This window comes from Apis mellifera, linkage group LG4 (genome assembly GCF_003254395.2).
Source record: "Apis mellifera strain DH4 linkage group LG4, Amel_HAv3.1, whole genome shotgun sequence".
Taxonomy (NCBI): Eukaryota; Metazoa; Arthropoda; class Insecta; order Hymenoptera; family Apidae; genus Apis; species Apis mellifera.
Genome location: NC_037641.1, coordinates 1,738,680 through 1,755,750, shown reverse-complemented (window position 1 = coordinate 1,755,750; position 17,071 = coordinate 1,738,680). Strand labels below are relative to the sequence as shown.

The window sequence follows — 17,071 nt, the reverse complement described above, 5'->3', positions numbered from 1 at the left end:
ATTTTTTTATTAAGCTAATTTTTAACTTAATTTCTCTTCTAATCTTTAATTTAAGAAAAGCCTTTTATCTTTTAATTTAATTTTAAATTTCTAATTTTTTATTCGCATTAGCAATTATTATAAAATTATTGTTTTATTTGTAAAAAATTTTTTAATAAGCATGAATTTATAATTTCTTTAATTCCAAAATAATTTGTATATCATATATTATATTTATATAATATAATTATTATAATTTATATATATATATATTACTTGTTGACTGGAAGATAATTTTAGGATTTAGCAAAAAAATCAAATAACAATCACTGATCTCCGAGGGAAATGTAACATCAAAATTTTGTTCAGTCTGATCGATCAATTACACGTATATTAATCCGAATAATAAATTTACAAAATGCTTTAGGTTTTTTTGCTAATGAATTAAATATTGCACGATTATTTGAATTTGAATTTTAATTTAAATTCAATTGCAACGATTATTAGCAAAAATTTTTATTAGCAAACAAAATTAGAATTATTTACTGTTATCTATTATCAATTATTCTTCACTAGTTTTTATTTCATATTTTACCGTTATTCTCGATTGATCAGTATTCGCATTTTAATTTATAGTTATAAAACGGTGTAGTATATCCACTACATATACATAATCTATAATTGTTTTTCACGTAAAATGGCGTTTAGAATATCTTAATACAACAATGGTTGAATAAATCGAAAATGTAAATTTAGTTTTAATCTATAAAAATATATATCATATATATCATTAATTTATAAAAATATATATAAATATATATAGTTATTACGTTAATATCGTAATAAATTGTTAAAGACGTAATAAAACGATAAAAGTAATAAATAAAGATATATCAATTTTTTATCGTAATAAATTATTACGATATTATAAATTAATAATAAAAGTTAAAAAATTCTTGAATTATTGTACTCAAAAAGTCAGATTTGTTGCAATCGGTAAAAGTACTATAAAATATTTGACGTCTATTTAAAAATTTTGAATATAATATCAAAGATATTATTTAATAATCAAATAGGCGAAAGTTATTTAATTATACGTAAAATTTTAATTTCTTAAAGAATTTGTTCGAGTCCTTTAGATTAGTCGTTTCATTAGAATCCACTGCATGTGTTTTCTCGTGAAAATGGTAAAGGAAGTTTTGACTCTCTAATGTTTTTAAATGTATAAGTTTTCCTTGAATCATAAAATTAAAAATTAAACTCTATATATATATTATTGGAATAAGACAAATATCAATGACTTTTATGTAAAAAATATATCAATATTTTTTTTTCTTTTTTATAAGGAAAATTCTTTCAATATGCACATTGTGACTGCACATACTGTCAACGTACAGAGGCAGCCTGTGTTTTGCAGAAGCACGATAGTTAACTTTGAGGCAATTCTATTCTATCATCTTTCTTATTCTATCAACGTAATGAAACGAAGAAAGAAATTTGGTTACCAGATATAGGAACTTTTGGTCCTTCGGTACAACGTGTATCTAAAAATATGACAGTAAAAATACTAAGCTTGGATTAAATATCCATCAAATTAAAATATTTATTTTTCTCTTTTCATTAAAAAATTAAAACAAACAGAATGTAACATCATTATTTTTGTTCTTCTTCTATGATTATAGTAAATGTACATTTGCATATATTTTTTATGCTTTTTACGTTTGATTTGTGCATTTTAATACAAATACAACGATAATTTTGTTTTCAGAAGAATTTGAAGAAAGTTGTGAATATTATAATTTAGTTGAAAATGATTTAAGTGTAACAAAAGAACATTAACGTATCACGTAACAGGATAAAATGGTTAGCATTGGTAAGAAGATTGGTATGAAATATTTTTATGAAATATTTAAATTTTGAAGTAAAATTTTAAATAATCTCTCTTTTAGATAATCTAACTACGAATGATGCGGATACACATGCTTCGAGATGATAGTTTAACAGTTGAAAGTTTAGATGGAAATAGATTATATTTGAATTCAATGGCTCAATTTAGAATCTACAATTTTGGCACATAATATCGTTGAAAATTTTGAAGTTAGGTGTGATCGTTCGTTATTGAAGGATAATATGATATCTATTTATATTCTTATATTTTTATATATTCAATGATAGGCAATGAAAGAGATTGACATGGTGAAATTAAATAGAAATTTGAAAATGATATGATAAGCAATATGTAATTGAACAAATAAATCATAGAAAAAAATTGAAGATAAATTTATGAGCAAAAATAAATATAAATCTGATGATATCTTCGTTAACAATATTCCTACGCATTTAGAAGCATTGAGAAAGAAAAAACGAAGGAAATACAATATTGTACTAGTACTTAATTTGAAAAATAATTTGATAGATAAGAAGGGAAAGAGATCAAAAAGCTGAAAAAAATTGTTTGAAACGAACATATATATATATATATAAACGGGTAATATATAGTAAAACTGTCATATTTCACATGAAACGCAATAATATAAATTATTGGATTATCTAAAAAATTATATTACACACTTAGACAACTGATATTACTACTATTAGTTTGATTATTATCGAAATCTTATTGAAGTCTTACTTATAATTTAATATATGGTCACAAAAATATTTTTATACTATCTTGTAAAGAAATTGAATTATTATGAAAGATTTGATTTCAATGAAAACTTATAGCAATATATTAAAATGTTATATATAGAATAATTTATTTTTGGAGAAAAAATTTCTTTGAATACGTGAAATCAAATTTCATTTTTCCATGTTTGGCATACAATTTCTTCTGGAAATATATTTCTTTCTATCTCCGATGAGATAGAGATAGAATTAAAAAAAATATTTTATAATTTAAAATTTTGTTTTATCTTAAATTATTACGAAATGAAATTATATAAAGAAAGAAAAATGATATTGAAACTTGAAAAATTGATTTTACTGCTTTGAAATGATATTCCATAATAAAAAAAAAATGATTTCATGTTATTATAATCGTAATATATCGTATAAAACAAGATTATGATTAATTTCGATAACACAAATTCAATTGAATTGTATATATAATTATTAATAATTCTCATTATTAACAAGTTAATAACGAAAAAATAAATAAATTTCACACAAAGTGGGTTATATTTACATTAAAAAAAGTATTTTGTTCAGACATATTATCTAAATTAATTTAAAAAAATTATTATTAAATATTTTTGTTTAAATGATTGAATTTTAATTAATCTGTCTATCTGTCTATTTGAAATATATATGTATACATCTGTGCAAAAGTTTTTAATAACTTTGGTTTCTATTGTGCTTTTAGTGTTGCTGTGTTTTTGGAGGAATTTATTCCATGAAGGGAATAAATGAAATTTATATGTTTCTATATTTTATAGAAAAATCTAATAAATAAATAACTGTTACTATCGCAATATTATTAATGAAATTTCCACAAAATTTCACAATGTTTTTATTTTATCCTGATTGATGATTTATGGATACAATAAAACAAAATTTATAACTTTTAAATTAATTCATTTTCAATTCAAGATATCTATTTGAAGATATATTAATACAAAAATATATCAATTAATAGAGAAAAAATTTTATTAGAAAAACATTAAAATAATTTAAATTTTTTATTTAATAAAAAGATTTTAATTTAATTTTTACATTTTAAATAAAAAATTGTTATCTAATTTATAATCCAGATTGACTTTATTTATTTGAACCAAATTCTTTTATTTATTTATACCAAATTTTTATATCTCTAATATAATAATTATATATATATATAATAAATAAAAAGAATTATAAAAAATAAATAAAAATTTATTATAAATTAAACATAAAAATGGGATATGAATCGAGTATGTTCTATTTTTATTTCAACTCGTATTTGTGAATGCCAGATTGATGCTGCCAATCTTTACTTATATCATAAATAATATAATCTGATAATGTTTTAATTAATAATTAATTAATAATAGTTATAAAATAAATATATTGAACAAATTTTAAATTCAATTAGAAATGTTTATGATTGCTAATAAAATTGTCATTTTTAAAATTTTTAAAAAATATTTTCAATATCTGTGTCAAATAATAGATAGTATAGAATTTGATATAACTAAATTAATATATAACAAACAGTTTTCAACTTTAAGTACTTGCATGTTTCAAACATTATTTATATTCATAAAACTATATTATCAATTTTTGAGTTTCTAACTTGTAATTCGTTATTATTAGTCGACAATCCGAATAATAAGCAATGAATATAAAGAGAAAATTATAGAAATAAGAAATTTTGTTAATAATTATTATATATAAAAAAAGATATAAAAAAGATATAAAATGATACTTATTATATAATATTGAAATAATTGGAAATTAAAAATCGTTTGTAATTTATTATTTGAATATGATAAATTCTGTATCATTCATTAACATAAGTTTTTTTTTTAATTTTTTCAAAATAGTAATTATTCTTATTGTTGTAAATTTTTCTAATTATAAAACTAATATTTATTGAATAATTTTATTTTTATAACTACTTGTTATTAGACATTGATTACATTATTTATTTTATCATCATATTATTCAAATTAAAAAATAAAATAAAAATTAAAGATATTTTAAGATTAAATTTTAATATTTAATTATTATTTAGTATTTTACATTTGAATTATTATTAAATAACTCATCAAAAATATAAAAATATTGATATAATTTGACATAATTCAAATACATATTAGATAAAAACAATTATAAATTATAAATTATAAATTAAATAAAATTATTTATTTCATAAAAAAATTAAATCAAAATAAAAAATTCTTTATTAAATAAAAAATTAATATCACTTTAATATTTTGTTAATAAAATTATATTTTTTCTTCATTAATTGATACATTTTTGTATTCTTTTCAAAAAGATATCAGAAGTTTTAATTCAAAAATGGATTAATATAGAAATTAAATTTTGTTCCAAATTTCTATTATATATTATCAAGAAAAATACTTTATCTAATAGATTTTTCTAATAGATATTTAATAGATAGATAAAATATGTCAATTTGATCTATAAAGTAGTTCTCTTTCCTAAAAATAATACAAGTATTAAGATAATGTACGTATGCAGGATGATGTTGCGTAAGGACAGTACCGTTTTTAAGACAAAAATTTAGAGAATCTTGGTATTGTATTGGTATATATAATATTTTTTAGAAACACTTCAGCATAAATGAAATGTAAACATAATCTTGGGATTTGAAATGACATTTTCCAGCCATGTTAATCTCAAGCAATTAGCTTCATTCTATTTAAAAAAAATTATTACAAACACACATCAATTTACTAAGAATAGCGAAATTTGTATGTGGCATAGGCATTCAGTTTAATTTTAGAAATTTTCCTTGAATTTTTTCTTGAGAATGTCATTCAATCAAGGGGTTGATCCAGAATGTTATTGATTGCTTATTATCTTACAAAAGACCTGCGAAATAGCGAAAAGGAGGAATCTTTTTCTAGAGAAAATAAGCATTTTGAAAAAAATTTGAACTTTTTAAATTTTAGAATTTTTTAATCTTAGAATCTTTTACACTTCAAAAATTTTTTAAACATTCTGATATCAAATATTCTTGATTGAGCTTGTAAAAACTATCGAATTTTTTAATCTTTTGAACTACTAAAACAATTCAAACTATTAGAATGAACTTTTAAACTATATAATCTAAAGGGTATCCCAAAATTAACGCAAGATTTGAATTTATCGCCATTTTTGCATTAAGTTATTGGCAACCCTGAAAAAAGAATAGCTTGACTGAGAGTTTAGGATTAGTAAAAAAGGAATGTTATATAATACAACAACGTGGAATGGATTATTAATCATCAAAAAGTGGATCCTGATTTTTCGAGCAAAATAATCCTAAGCGATGAAGCACATTTTCACCTCGATTTCACCTTTATTAATCGCCAAAATTGCCGTGTTTGGGGTTCGGAGAAGCCACATGTGATTAAAAACAAAAATGCACTCACAACGTGTCACTGTTTAGTGCGGATTTTGGGCAGGAGGCATCATTGGACCATACTTTTTTGAGAATGAGGCTGGTCAAGCAGCAACTGTTAATGTATGCTCGATATCGCGATATGATAACACAGTTCTTTCTGCCGAAATTGGATGATATTAATGTAACCAATATATGGTTTTAACAAGACGATGCCACATACCATATAGCCAATGAAACAATTCAATTACTGCATGAGACATTTCCTGGTTATGTACTTTCTCGTTTCGGTGATCAGAATTGGCTGCCTAGATCATGTGATTTAACCATTAGATTTCTTCTTATGGGATTATTTGAAGTCAAAGGTCTATGTCAACAATCTTACAACCATATGTGCATTATAAGAAGAAATTAAATGCTGTATCAAGAAAATTCAGCCACAATTATGCAGAAAAATTTGTCATGAAAAATTTCGATGAAAGAGTTCATATGTGCTAGCAAAACCGTGAAGGCCATTTACCCGATGTGTTATTCCATAAATAACCCTAACCTATGTATTTTATAATTCATTTAAAAAATAATCATCTAAAGACTAAAAACTCTCTTTTATATTTAATTCAAATCTTGCGTTAATTTTGGGACACCCTATATATATCTATACAAGATATTCAAAAAGCAAATATATTACATAATTATATTATATGATTATAAGAAAAATTCATTTTCTACAGTTGGTTTATAAATAGTAATTTTTATTAATCAAATATTGCCATAGAATATATTTTATATCATAATTATTAGATTATAGAATTATTTAGATCTATTTGAGCAAATGAAATAGAAGGATTATATAATTATTCTATTGATTATAGTTACTATTTAACATTGTAAGTTTTTAATAATAGTAAGCTCAATATTAATAAATATTTTTGGAAATAATAAATTTTGCTGATTTTGTTTAATTCGTAAAAACTTTGGAAGAAAGTTATATAAATATATATTTATTATAATTGTATTTAATACTATTATATTTATTTGCGTATTTATTATCCAAAATCCTGAAATGTAACAAAATTCAAAATTTTAATTTTAATTTCATTGTTATTCGTTCGGTTTATAGAAAATTTAAAAACTTTCTTTCCTTTATTTTTAAATCTTTTTTATTTTTAAACTAAATAAATTTGTTTTTTATTAGAATTAATTAATTTTAGTAGAAATTAAAATTATTGGAATTAATTTTTGATAACATTGAATATAATATAAGATCAATATCTTAAATAATTTTTGTTAAGTAGTTTTTTGTTTATTATATTATATATATATATATGTATATATATAAAATTGCCGCTTTACTTTAATTTTCAAGATAAATATAAAAATTTCAAAATCTGTTGTATCAAATTAATGTAAAAATTGTGATTTTTATATATCAAATTCAGAGATAAATGTAAAGTTAAAAGTTTATCAATCAAAATAAAAAATCATTGCCATTTTTCCTAACATAAAGAAAAATGTTTATTTATTCCTGGGATAAAAAAATTCTGGAATTCTACAAATAATAAATTTATCAAAATTATTTTATATGTTGCTTCAAAAACTAGTGTTCAAAAAAAAAATATTTAAAAAAATGATAATGTGTCAGAGAGAGATCCAGAAAATAAAGTGAAATAATGTTTCATAACTTATTCATTTATTTTTTTAAAATTATTATCATGAGATTCGGTCGATCATTATGAAAAAAAATTTTTTCATTCTGATTGATTAATACTGGAAATTAATGATTTACTGATAAACAATTTTTCATATATTTTTTTCAATTATTTGATAATATCTTTTTACTCTAAATAATATCATTATTGTAATTAAAAAATTAATCTAGTTCTTAAAACTGAATTTGGAAAAATATTTGCAAAAAATTATCAGTCTTGACAACTTTTTAATATGTTGTGAAGGTTTTATTTAATTATTTATTTAAAAAATATTAATTAAATATTCATAAGAAAGGTGGTTTTAAAATATATTAAGATAATCATTCTCTACAATTTTTCTCTCTGTGTGTGTGTGTGTATGTGTGTATGTGTGTATATGTAAAATTGAGACTTAGTAGGATTACTATTTCTTTATTCTTTTGTATAAAATATTAGAATGTTAGAATATTAATAGATTCAATAATATATTAAATATAAAATATGGTCACATATCAGGTGATTTTCCGACACATACATATTTATACATATATATTTATCACACATTGACTTGTCTTTTTTCCGATCGGACGCATTTCATCCCTCCTCATATACACTATATTCGTTTATGAGGCATGGAAGCCTCTTTTCTCACCTCATCTTTCTCGTTTTTCCACCACGTTTAAACACCACAACAGCTCTCCCTCTCATTATTCCTATATATATAATAGAGAGAGTTTTAGTTTTTGAAATAGTCATAAAAATGTTTACTATTAATCATATTTAAGATTTTCTCTTAAATTAAAGAAAAATATCTATAATGTAATATCTGTAATATCTTTTACTTATGTACGAATATAAGTATAAAATATATAATACAGTAACATATGTTTGAAATGGATTTTATTTTTCTTCCTTCATCTCAAAAAATTTAATCTAAACTTTTAAATAAATTAGAATAAAACTTTTTCAAACTATTTTATTTTTTATTCGATTATAAGATACATTTTGACTTATGAGATATTCATTGCCTAAAATTAATAAATAATAAATAATAAATAATAATAAATAATTAATAAAAAATAAATAATAATTAAACAATAATGAAACAATAATTCTTGTATATTTATTATATTTTATAATATTTTCATATTGTGGATATTTTATTTTTTTGAGAATAAAATTTTTTTCACATAAATAATTAAAAAAGTCATCATATTTAATTGTAAAAGCAAGAAATTTATAGAATTTCATTTTGTAATAACGAAATATAATTAATGTAAAAGTGAATAAATAATAAAAATATCAAGTTATTAATGAAATTTGAATCATACTGTTATTGTTATATTTTATGTCTAATCTTCATAATATATAGATTATTTAATCAACAATTAAAAATTAATATTTAAGGCTATGTGAAATATTAAATTAAATTTACGAAAAGTTAATTATAAATAAATAAAAATATATATATAATTATAAATAATTTGAAATTAATAATTAACACTATTATTCTTTATTATGATTATTATTGTATTATACTTTTATTATATTACTTAGATATTATTATATATTATTATTGTATAGTATTAGTATTATATTTATTTCATTACTTAGGTTTATCTTCATCAAAATTTTCAGCTTATCTTATTAAAAAGATTCACTTTATTTTTTCGTTGATTGTTTTCGAATGCGCGTTGTCATATTGATAAATTAATAAATATTAACTATTCACTATAAAAAAAAATAACTGAAATTATATATATTGTAATGCATTTCGTAATATTAATCGTAATCATTTGTTATTATAATTAATATAATATATTATATATATTATTATAAATATGACAATATTTAAGTTAAATACAAATATTAGTAGTTATAATAAAAATACAGTTTATTAGAAAATAAAATTACAATATATAAGACCAAGTTTTACTTTTCGTATTATATTAAATAAAAGAATTAACTGATTCTTTTTGGAAAAAAAATTGAAAAAAATTTTTTTCGGTTTATTTTTTTTTTATTTTTTATAAAATCATTCTACATTGGATCTAGTTATAAACTATTCTATATATTTCTAAATATTTCTATATATTTTATTATTTTAAATTAATAATTCTTTTTTTTATAAAATAGTTATATATAAAAAATAAGTTTAAAAAGTTGATATTCTTTTCTGAAATTTTTTATGAAATTCCAATTCAAGTAAATTAATATTAGAAATGTAAAATATATATCTTTAAATAAGTAAAATAAAGATCTTTTACTATAAATTACTCATATATTCACGTTTATCGCATTACTGATTGAAAATGTAACTTAATGATATTTTATGTATTAAATTAATTAATTATAAAATAGACGTTCTATATAAAAATAATTATCAAATCTATCGAAATCTATGATCCTAAAAAAACCTATAAAATTAAATATTTTTTTATAATAAATAATCTATAAATATCTATGCTATGATTTATTTCCGCATTTTGACCATTTCAAATTACTATACAATATTATGTATCAGCAAATTAATATTAGTTTCACGGAAATCGTGACTTCTTAAAAAAATCAAAAAAATAGATACAGACATAGAAAATAGTAAGAAAAAATATGAAGAAGAAAATAGATAAGAAGGAAAAATTGTAAATAGAAAAAGAATATAAAAAAAAGAAAGCGAATGGTTTCGCTTGAGATTAATTAGCAATTACTAATCAAATTCAAATGAAATTTTATAAATAGAAAATAAGAATAAAAACTATTGAAATAAAAATTATAATAGAAAAAATGAAAAAAATCATCATTTGATCATTAAATGTGATCCTGAATAAGAAATAGTTACTAAGAAATATGGTAGTTCTGTAATTGCTATATATTATATTGCTATATAATAATATAACAGAAAATTAATACAATATGTTCGCAATAGTGGATGGAAGTTTAAGTATATGTATGAATGTTTTTTGGCAGATAATAAATAATACATTTGTGTGTAAAAGTTGGTGAGTATAGATATATTTTCTTAATAATAAGTGAATTATTATTACAAGTGTAAAACGCATATTTATATAAAAATTTGGTCTCTCATAATATCACGTTAAATAATCATGTCCGATGGTCAGATTATAATATGTATTATAAAATCTATTTTATATTCTATAACTAACTATGAACTAAAATTATGGTTATTGTTGAATCGTGTTTGAAGTATTGTCATTCTTAGAATCGGATTCCTCTCCAAATTAAAGTATATCAAAAACATACAATTACAAATATCAATTAAACTCTTTTCAAAAATGGCAGTTTTCTTAGATAACATTATCTTTTGTTTAGAAGATCTGCGACCGATAATAATAGAAGAAAATTTCTATACGATAAATTTCTTTTTCGAATAAGCTATCATAAGTCTCTTTATATAGATAATAAGAACTTATTGCTTGCAAACATTGCTTTGAAATTTCATAAAAAATTGTGATCACATATATTATATTATACCAAATTACATCGTTATATATTAGGAGCAATTACATATATGCTATATCAAAATTATCTGTTTAAAATTATCTGTCATTTTAGCTATTACGTATAATAATACGTAATAATGATAGGTAATAATATTATTACCTTTGTTTAGGAATTTCTATATTACTAAAAAATTGTAATAAATATTTTAAACTATAATTTACAATTTTTTACGTAGTTATTACGTATTATCATCACTTATTATACTACGGTACAATAAATTAATTATATTTATTATTTATTAAAGCAATATTAAATTATTTTCTTTGAGTTGTATCAAATTTTCATCGAAAAATTTTTATATAATATATATTTAATATTTGTTTTTTATATTATTTTGTTGAATTTTTTATTATATATTAACATATATATTAAAATTTTTCAAAAGTAGATACGTTTAGAAATAATTAATGATTCTTAAACATTTTGCTTGCATTATTATTATTCTACTTTTCTTCAACAAATTTTTATTTCAATGTTATTTTTTTTATTAGGAAATAAATTTAATTAAAAATGAAATGATTATTAAAATAGAGAATATACATTAAGAAACGATATTTATTATATATATATATATTTAATAAACGAAATAGAAATAAATTATATTATATAAATGTGAACCAATGCATTTGTTATATTATCCTATTATTATATTATATTTTTGTTATACTCCGTATATATCGTATACTCCGTTCGTTATATTCTATATCACTATATTATTGCATGTCACAAAAAATAGCGATTCAAAAAAGGAAAAAGATAAAATAGAATCAAAACAATAATCGCATCCAATGACATATAATTTACATATGAATATATACAAAAATTGATAAATTTTGAAAACAATTTAATTTTCGAGGAATTTGTCTCAATCATATTACTCTTTTTGTTATCGAATACAAAGCTATATGAATTCCATTTCAATCAATGAGATAGTAATTATTGATTGCTTACGTGATAAACACACTATAAGATTACCGTTCAAATAACAAATCCATCTAGTGATGCTCTTTCTGGTATTTATATCACTTGGCCAATCAGAGTTACAATATGCAATTAAAATTGAATGTTTTAACGCTCGACCATAAATTAAATCATAATTTGTAGTTTTTTAAAATATTTAAATATTCATATTTAAATCCATTCTATTGATTTCTATTTTTTTGCAGATTGACTTATATTGAATGCCAGATCAGGCTATATAATTATTATTATAAATTACTGAATCGATAATTAACTTCTCTATAAAGGATTGACCGATGTTTTTTTTCTTTGTATCACTGGTCTAATATAACTATCATTAAACTTAATATTATGATCAGCAGGTTAATTAAAAAAGAGTGTATGATTAAATTTACTTAATACTTTTTCTGCATAAGCTTTTTCAGAGTTCGCAATTCTTTATTTATTTATTTGCATTCCGAAAAAATATTCAGCCTCAGAGTATTTTATTTTAAAACTCGATTTGAAATTAAATCTTTCATTTTTAAATGACTATTACAATAGATTATACCATCATAAACATAATTACATTACTACATACATTAAAGTTTTTGAAATCAAATAATACATACAGCCACTTTTAAATTATATGAAATTATACTCAAACACTGATTTTTTTATTCCATTATATTGATATTTATTTAATCCATTCACAAGCTTCTTCATAATAAACATGATCATTAACATGATAATCAACAACATCATCTATCATTCATTTGATGTTAATTGGTGTTTCAGGTAAATAGTCTTTTCTACTATATATTATATAAATTACCATACTAAAATACCATACAGAAATGCAATTTTTACGAATTATATTATTTCCAGATTTATTACAATAGGCAATAGGCATCAATCTAACAATATCATATTTCATGACCGGAGAGAATGTTTCTTTGTAATCAATATCATTCTTCTATAGGCCTCTTATGACAAATCTGGTCTTACATTTATAAATTATCTTATTCATTTTATATTTTTTTTTGAAAAGAATTTGAAATAATGTTAAAATTGCTTAATTAGTCTTAGAATTAGAATTCATGTTTTATTTTTTTCAGAGATTCAAGTTTTTCATTGATTCAGCTTCTATCCATTTACTCGAATCTTCTAGTTCTAATATTTCTTGGATAGTTTGTAACTCACAAATTTCAAGGAATGTTTCAGTTATTTTAGAATGAATTTCTGTTAATATTGAATTTCCACGAAGCAAATAAAAGTCTCATTGAATCGATTGTTGAGGATTTTTCGTTTTTTTAATGGCGATATTGATTCATCTTTATTGATTTTATACTATTCACGATTCCATATTTGTTTTATTTGTATCATTATTAATAAACTTAATTATTTCTGAAGACTCAGATTTACATTTTTCGTTGAAAATAACATCTCTACGAATATAACATTTCTTTATAACAGAATCTAAAAATCGATAAATCTTGTTTTTTTATAACTTATCGTCAAAATTTTTCTGAATTTATTTCTCACTTCTTGTTTCTTTAGTTTTTTGATATATGAGCTTTGGTTAACACCTTTTTTATTTTCCAAAAATTCTTAAATATGCTTCAGATGGCTTTTTATACGGCATTTGATCTTTCTAAAGTTTCTGTAATTATTCAATTTTTAATAGATTTCGCCTCACCTTATAAATACAATGATAATTTCTTTGTATGTAACATAGACTTTGCTGATTTAATAATTGTTCTATTCTATCTCTCAATAAATCTATTTTATCTGCACGTGGTGTTATTATTTCATGTTTAATATTTTTCGAAAATAAATAATTTTTTATCATTTTATTATAAAATTCTTCATCACAATCAGTTCTCAATTTTTTACTCTCTTTTAAACTCTTTTTATATTATATCCATCATTTGTATATCAGCAAAAAATTGTTTCTGTCTTTTCAGAGAAGATATTCGATGCTATTTGACATATACATCTTTTACAAAAAATATCACCTTTTATTATACCATTGATAAATTTTGCACAGACGAATTTGTTACATTGTCGTAATATTTTAAAATTTACGTGTCCTAATATTTTATACTAGTGTTCTGTGTAACACTTTAATTTGTTTCTGCCACAAATAATCTGAAATTTAATTTATATATAAGTTATTTATAATTAAGTTTATTAACGATTAACAATTAATTTTTTGTAAAAATACACACAATATACACTTTATCCATCTTAAAGTCCCTCTCTCATTTCTTTTTCAGAAGTACATCCGATTGACAATAAATTTTATATGTAGTATTCCATTGATTATATGACGCGTATATATTTCATTAGTATTTATCATTTCAATATCGATGATCTCCTTTGCCTTCAATTCATAATGTATTATCATCGCGAATCGTGTATACATTTTCTACATATATTTTCATATTTTGAATCATATTTTTATAAAGATATATGTTCCGTCGCATTGAATCGATAAATCATGTATCTGCATCTTTCACTTGTGAAATATCCTCTATATTAAACAATTTAGTTAAACTAAAATGTTTAATATTTTTTTTTTTTTCATTCTTTTAAGTTATTTCTTTTCCATGTATCTTTTTCAATGTACAATTATAAGCCCAATGTTCAGATTTTAAGCAGAAATGACATGTCTTATTTCTTTTTATATCAAGAAAACAAAAATTATAAGAATTATAGGAAATATGAAAATCACGACGAATATGATTCTTTCAATGTTCTCTGTATGTAGTAATTTTCTTCCGTTTCTTTTTCAGGTTATTTATATATTTCACATTTTCAACAACATTTCTTCGTTCATTAAGTAATTTATCAATTATTTAATCAAATTTGTTTCGCTTCGTGTTCGTGATACAATATATCAGATTGCGTACATCATCATATTTTGTTGTCAAACTTGATAAAATTTATGCAATAATAACAGAATCTTTTTGTTCTACATCTATCTTTAAATCTTTATATCAACAAAATTATTTTCGAAATGTGATTTGTGAATGATGAATTCTTTATGGATGAATTCTTTATGGATCTATTTTTGCATTCTTGTAAAAATATTTGAATTGATTTTCTCAGTATATATAGTATGTAATCTTCTCCACATCTGTGCGAAAATAAAACAATAAATGTCTAATAAATATCTTAATTGATCTAATTCAAGACTATTCATCAAAAAGATTTAAGCTTTAATATTCTTTTGTATCTGATGCAGTATATACATCATTTTCAAGTCTGAAAATTGAATCACTGATATATATTTTCAGTTTATTTTTCACCATTTACATTTCTATTTATCGTTTTAATTGATAGTTTTGTCCATTGAAAGAAATACAGTTTTGTTTTCAGAATTTTTATTTTATTTTATTTTATTTTATTTTATTTTATATTTTATTTTATTTTATTGACTCATAAGAAACATAAGAAACATAAAAATGATAAAATTTTTTTTTTAATAATTTAATTTCATATCATATATATTTTGTATATTTTCCACAATAATTATTTTATTAGTTTAACGATTCGTATATTGTTATAAATAATTATTTAAAAATATCTGATTTCAGTATTTATAAAATCATATTGAATATTATCTAATTTAAATATTTAATTTAATTTTTTTTTCTCAAATTACATATATATCTCACATTATTTACTCTTTCAACTTAAAAAGTTTTTAATTTATTGAATCTATGATATTATTTAATGAATTTTTTCCTATTCTCCATTCTATATTTTCAATTTTTCTCAAATTTTATATCACTTATCACTATAAAAATCATAATTTTTTTTTTTATATTCCTTAAATTCTCTATAACGTATAATAACTCAAAAACAGAATTTATGCACATAAAATCTTGAAGGAAAATTTAAGAATTTCTTAATATGTATAAAAATCGCTCATTGGCTTGAAATAGTTTTAAAAATGATAACTTTTTCATCCTATGATCGATATAGAAAACAAAGTATAAGTTGATATTCCCACATATATACATGACTAGAATATTGAAAATCATTCCAAATACATGTTTAGTATTGAAAATTTTAGAAGAAATATAATTATATTGCCAAACTTTCTTAACAATCAAGTATATAAGATAACTCTTTATAAAATATTCATAGAATTTGTTATGAGACCACTTACCGAGTTAGGAAATTAGATTCAAAACTATTGTATCTATCTTTTATAAGATTCGTTTTATATTTATAGACATACAAAATTCTCGATGGATTAATCTTATAAAAAATTTATTTGATGCACAATGAATACTAGATTTGTTAACTTAAAATCTGTATATAAAATAAGTATTAGATACAAGAATCACATTATATCATAAATTTATTAATTATTTTTTTCGTAAAAAATAATTATTTTTAATATCCTTTTATATTATTATCAATAAAATAAAACTTATAGAATACTGTAAATGTAAAAAGTATTCATACAGTTATTAACTTGAAGAAAAACTTTGTAGAATTTCGTATTACAAAAAAAAAATATTAGTAAAAATCATATGCATATTTTATAGAATTTCTAAAAGAAATATCATTGAAAAAAAATTATTTATTTATGTATTTATAAAAAAACTGGCAGAAAATATATGCATAATAAATATTTACATAATGCCAGAATTATAATATTACACGTAATAATAATATTATACGTACAATAATATAATTTGTAACATATTAACATAATTAATATCAGTATATTTAGAGATATTGTTGATGAAAATAATATTCAGAATTCAAATATAATTAATAATAATAATCTTAAAATGATTCGAAAAGATTGATAAGAAAAGCACTATAAAATTAAAAAAAATTATTATAAATTTACATAATAATTTACATAAAA

The 17,071-nt window shown here is 20.6% G+C and overlaps 1 long non-coding RNA gene across 2 annotated transcripts; it reads left to right on the top strand.

The window, feature by feature from the left end:
• The first annotated feature begins 1,287 nt into the window (after positions 1-1,287).
• On the top strand, positions 1,288-2,687 carry LOC102656302. 2 transcript variants are annotated; one of them, XR_003304518.1, is made up of 3 exons: positions 1,288-1,660; positions 1,748-1,852; positions 1,929-2,687. It is a non-coding gene; the product is annotated as an uncharacterized LOC102656302 (long non-coding RNA). The 2 variants fall into 2 exon arrangements; XR_412329.3 differs by having other exon boundaries at positions 1,288-1,666.
• Positions 2,688-17,071: the final 14,384 nt, after the last annotated feature.